This window comes from Octopus bimaculoides, chromosome 9 (assembly GCF_001194135.2).
Source record: "Octopus bimaculoides isolate UCB-OBI-ISO-001 chromosome 9, ASM119413v2, whole genome shotgun sequence".
Classification (NCBI taxonomy): domain Eukaryota; kingdom Metazoa; phylum Mollusca; class Cephalopoda; order Octopoda; family Octopodidae; genus Octopus; species Octopus bimaculoides.
Window position 1 is genome coordinate 27,366,694 of NC_068989.1, and position 6,449 is coordinate 27,373,142.

General features: G+C 35.2%; 1 protein-coding gene across 4 annotated transcripts in view; it reads left to right on the forward strand.

Moving 5' to 3' along the window:
* Positions 1–6,449, forward strand: part of LOC106877599 (probable G-protein coupled receptor CG31760) — a 1,064,573-nt gene that overhangs the window by 2,712 nt on the left and 1,055,412 nt on the right. The window lies entirely within an intron of this gene.

Below are 6,449 nucleotides of genomic sequence, written 5' to 3' on the forward strand. Positions count from 1 at the left end.
TATATATATATATATATATATATATATATGTGTGTGTGTGTGTTGGGGGGGTGTTTATGTGTGTATGTACGTATAGGCACATATATGTGTGTATGCCTATATCTATATGTACATGCATGCATATATACATGTGTATATATGCACATATTTGTATATATACATACACGCGCACGCACACACTCACATACACACACATATATATAGTTATATTTGTTTATACGCGTGAACACACACACATACATACATATACACAAAATATCTATGATAAGTTCAACCGGTACATCTTTCTTCCAGGATCGGCAGATTTAAGGAAAGACCTGTAATGGTTTGCAAATAAATAGATAAATAAATAAATAAATAAATAAATAAATGAATGAAAATGAGAGGAATGGTCCTTCATTTTGCTAAATTTCACTGAGAGGCGCTGTGTCCATACATACATGCATGCACACACGCACTCACACCTATGTATGTATGTATGCATATATGTATGTATCTATGTATGTATGTATGTATGTATGTATGTATGTATGTACGTATGTACGTGTGTACGTATGTACTTATGTATGTACATATTTATGTATGTACATATTTATGTACGTATGTAAGTACGTATAAATGTATATAGATCACTGCTTTCTTATATAAATCTTAGATAATCCACTTCATTATTTTGAATTTCTCTTCTTCCAACCAACCCTTTTCTAAATCCCTAATATTTTACGCCGAGTTTTACAAACATGCGTAAAACTGACACCCAGTGTCTTTACATATGCAACAAACGAACTCATACACACGGAAGGATTCAAAGGCTCAAGCGCAAACAAGAAAATATTCAGATACACTCCAAGAAACACATCGAAACAAGTCGCTGACTAATAAAACTAAAAAAAAAAACCATAAAAAAAAACTATAAAAAAAAATTATAATTGAAAGTATGTTAAAGTTTTCATACCAAATATGTGTTATTCTACAAATTTGTAATTTTTTTCGTCACTGTAATGAATCTTTGGTGTGTAATTTAGAATCAATTATTTAATTTGAATGAAAGTAAAGAGTATCAAAATTTATTTATATTTACAACGCACGGCACATTCTTACTTCTGTTTATCACACTCACCAAATACCCAAGCGCATAACAGTCCCCAGTCACTGTGGGGAGCTGTCACTGTTTACATATAGCACAAAATTAATCCTTATCATCGACTGCCAAGCCATTTCTACGGCATATCTTCGCTACATAGCAACCGATTCTCACAACTCCCCGCACCTGCACCACCAGGGTCATGTGTATGTGCTTAAAGTTAAATAATTTTGGATAATAGATAATTTAGTAGAAAAATTATCACAGCCTCATGTTTTCCTGATTACATCGTTCCTTTTGCAGCTTCAGTAGCATTAATTTTTGCAGGGTTTTCAACTTCTCCGTGAATATTTAGCTACAACATTTACATTCGTTTCATATTTTGGCACAAGTCCAGAAATCTAGGGAAGGGTTAGATCGATTACAATGTTGAAATGGCAATTATTTTATCGACTCGAAAGGATGAAAGGCAAAGTGGATCTCGGCAGAATACGAACTAAGAACCTCAAGACGGACGAGACGCCCGATAAGCATTTTGCCCAGTGTGCTAACGGTTCCATCAGCTCGCCGCCTTAAGAACAGCAAAGCGGCGAGTCGGCAGAATCGTTAGCACACCGGCCAGACGCTTAGCGGCATTTCGTCTGCCTTTACGTTCTGACTTTATATTCTGCCGAAGTCGACTGTGCTTCTGATTCTTTCGAGGTCAATAACATAAGTATCAGTTGAGCATTGGGTTCGATGTAATCGACTTAATTCTCCCCGAAATTGCTGGCTTTGTACCAAAATTTGAAATTCATATTAAGACCAACAATAATGACTTTTCTGTATGTACATGTATAAAGTTATAAAACAAATCTAATGGTAGCAGGCAGTATGGGTCTGCTGATAAACGTAACGTAATGTTCCGTACAAAATTAAGTGATATATACCACACAACCTACGTAACATTTGCTTCTCCAACAACATTTACAATAACCAACAATAACATTTCAGGAGTCAACAAGTCTTGTCGCATGACTTGCTAGACATAGCAGCCCAATATATTTCAAATGACATTCTACCGCCTTGAAAAAGGAGAGAGGTATATTTAATAATATAGTCCCTGATATGCGATGTCGACAAAGGTCTGCGTTGTCATTGCCTAAAATCCTGACGGCCTGCAGTGTCATCAACAACAAAGAGAAGTCACTGTCTGTAAATATTTCGCATTTATTATCAATACGAGCTAAGAAAATCAACAAGCCAAATAAAATCTATCTACGTGATCGTTTTGAGCTGCTAGAAATAACAATTAATTCTGTCAAATAACATTCCGTCGTCTTCTAACGAAATCACACATTTTCCTAGAATATAAAACAAAATATACGAGATCTGTTACAGCTTCAACACCTTTGGTCATGCATTTACTCAATGACTGTTGACATGAGGCTAGCAACATCATGAGGGGGACAATTCCCTAAAACACATTTATTGTCAGCCATGCTTGTTTTGTGTATTTGTTGTTGTTGCTTTGACCCAGGTCATTCTCTAAGAAAATTATATGTTCTTTACAAAATATAACAAAAACAAAAAAACCCCAGTTTTGTTGTAATATACATCGGCAGGTCACTCGCGCATTCGATGTTCTGGGGATGGGATATTGAGGATTGTTTTGTTGTTTTGTTACTTAATTAGGGGACAGAAGGCAGGGTCCACATCCCTTTCTAAGTTATACCTTATAATGTTGGAGGAGTGTATTCGTGTCATAACTGTAAATGTTCCAGCCTTTCAAAGCTCATTTCTATCCATCTTGTGTGCCTCCAGGTCGATTGTGATTGAGGTCACCTATAAAAAAAGGTATACCAACTACGGTCATCGCACTTATAATATTATGTAGAAAAGGAAAGCTTAATCTAATACATCTGTTTTTAAGTTCTTAAGAGGCTGATATGTATATTAGAGATATTAAGCTGCCATCTCTAGCAGACATAGTGACTACATAGACGCTCCTACGCTGGATCGTATTCATATCATTCTCGTCATTCCCTGTGTTTAATGTATTTATTGACTATACTGTTCATATATATATATATACATATCTGTGTATGTGTGTATGTATGTATGTATATATATATATATATATATATATATATGTGTGTGTGTGTGTGTGTATGTGTGTGTGCATATATATACAGGCACGCACGCATGCATGCATACATACATACATACATACATAATCTGTGAAGTACACGTGAACCTTTAGTCCGCAATACTGTTTCGATTCCATCTGCTAATGTCATCGAAATAATGCTTACGCATCACTACTTATCAATTCTTCATCATCATCCTTATACTACTACTACTACTACTACTACTACTACTACTACTACTACTACTAAAGCTCAGACCACTATCTTTCCCACGAAAGGAAAGTATTATTGCCATCAATATTTTTTTCTCTTCATATTGGAACGTCTAAACCTGTTTGACCATAAACAGACCCGATAATGTTATACTATTTTCACTTCAGTTATACTAATAACACCACCTTTGGCAAGAAAATCAAAGCTACAGACTTCCATTTCTCTTTTTGTAAATAAATTTTAAACTTGATATTAAACCAATAAGAAATAGATACCAGAAGATGGATATAGATTTCATCCATTCAGAGACCAATAAAATATGATTCAGTGAATTACGAGGATCGATATAATCGAATACACCCTCCTAACTAAATGTAAAGCGTTGTGTTTATGTTATAAATCTTAGCATCTTGGCCGCGACGAGACGAATAACCAGTAATACAGTGTTAATTCACAGTTAGAAGTATTTTTGTGCTAAGTAAATGTAATTGTTAAGAAGAAATATATTGGCGTCCGAACCTCTTACTCGTCAAATATAGCAAATATAAAGATTTGTTAAGTCAACTGCTGTTAACTCTACTATTAATGATATAACAAATGGGGATGCTGACGGTGGCGTTAGTGATGGTAAAACTGTCACATGGAGTCTGATTTGAAAGCGCTAGTCACATTGTTCATTTGTATGTTTGTGATTTTTCTTGTAGCCGAAGAAGCTGCGAGCATTTTAAATGATAATGTTTCTACTTTAGGCCAGCAATTTGGAACGGTGGGGAATTGGTTGATAGCATTGTTCCCTGTACTTGACTGAACTATATTTTATCTATTCCAGAGGGATAAAAAAGTGAAACTGACTTGCTGATTACAGCAAGATTTTAAATCATAACAACATTTTAGAAGCTTTTGCGATGCTCTTACCATTCAGTAGTCTGGACGTTTTAATAATTCTTTCTACTATAGCCAAAAATTTTGTAAAAGGGAAATAGTCAATTATATCGTTCCCTGTGCTCAACTGGTATATAATTTAACGGAAACGAAGGATGAAGGGCAAAGTTGGCCTCAAAGGAAATTCAGATCAGCATGTACAGAGCCGGAAGAAGTGACTTTGGAATTTTGTCCAACGCTGTAACAATTCTGTCACCGAGTCACCTTCTTAATAATGGTTTAGGTGCAAAGCCAGTAATTTTGAGGAGATGTGTTTAATCGATACCATTCTTCCCACTAATTGACCGGTGAAAAAACAGACTCATTATAGAAAAACGCATATTTGTTTATAAATACAAATAAATATACGTTAACAAATAAAGGTAACCAAAACAAAAATGAGTGAGAATACGAACATCAAGATTTAGCTTAGAGTACTTATATGACATCGAACTTCGTTGCTTTTAGTATTATACTCTAGAACGTTCAAGAGTATCTTCGATAATGTACTAGGCTCGTTATCAGCAACTTCGTACATTATGCTTACTTCAATTGTAGTTCTTCATAGACAACTGATTTGGTTTACACAAGCAGTCAATCTTTTAAATTTCACAAAACTTGATCACATCCTTACTAAATAATTACAAGATTCTTTCTTGTTCCATTATTTTTCTTTTTCATCTTTTCGTTCTGTCGTTTCAAAGAAATGTGATTCTAATGACTTGTCAGTATTAGATGGGTTTGCTTTATTGGATCTTGATTGGCTAAATGCCTACTCTCGCTTTTCTTTGCGAATATGTTCTTCTTTTTTTATTCCTACTGTCATAGCAACTTACCACCTTTGCTGCCTTGCAACAGTAAGTGTATTGCTCGAAGAGTAAATCTCAGTTTTCTACTCATCGATTCCTGACACTAAGAAAAAGATTACTTTTTTTTACGATATACCTAGAGCTACAACTATTTATACTCTGGAAATGAAAAAAAAATAATGGTTCTCGCGTTTGCATTTGTCCGCCTAGTTCATTCATCAGTGATTTTTATTTAGAATAAGAAGAAAGCAATTTTATAGACACTTACTGCCACACATAAACCAACTGAGCTTTCTGCTCCCACCTCATCAGTCTATTGTTTTTCTATACTTACAGTGAGTAGAATTATTTCATAAATTTGCAATCTTGGGAGTCATAACATATTGATATTAAATGCAAAAAAATCCATCTCATTGTATTCTTGTTGCCTCTATATCCACACGATGACTAGTGCAATGGATCAATATCATTATCAAAGTCGTTAAAGAGAATCAATGCTACCTCTTTTCATACATTGCCCCATCGCCATATGTACACTTGTTTGAAGCATCAATTCCACCTATTGCATGCATCTTCCCGGATGTTAAACTCCAGGCAGTCAATCCTACACCCAAAGCCTCCCTATGTATGACAAGATATGGCCTGAAACAAATATTATTCCACACATCAGCAATTGTTTTCTCCCATCGCTTCCATTGTAGATATATTGACACCCCAACCTACGTTTAGGAAAAACAGAATTATGCCACCCCACTCTTTTATTGCAAGACGTCACTGTCCCTTCTAACATTCCTATGCTCTTTTCTTTTCCGACTTATATGAAGTAGCTTCATCTGATTAGTAATACCACTAAAATTATTCCGAGTACTGTTACTGCTAATGAGGTTTGAACAATCGCTCTTTACATTTGCTAGAGTGCGCTGCTGTATATCCAAGATTCAGTCATTGGGCTGCAACCATACAGGATACTACATTGAAGGGATTAGTACACACACCCATACATACATACATACATACATACACACATACTTACATACGTACGTAATACATACACACACACACACACACACACACACACACAAATACATATATATATATATATATATATATATACAGCGTACTTCCACACATTTCCGACAAGCAAATTTATTCGCAGGTCATTGGTCGATTTCGGTGAGACACTTGATCAAAGAGCTAAGCCGGGCGACTGAAAGTGTATACAAATCAAGTATCATAACCGGACCTCCAGCTAAGCATACGGCGATATACGTATGTATGTATGTATGTATATAC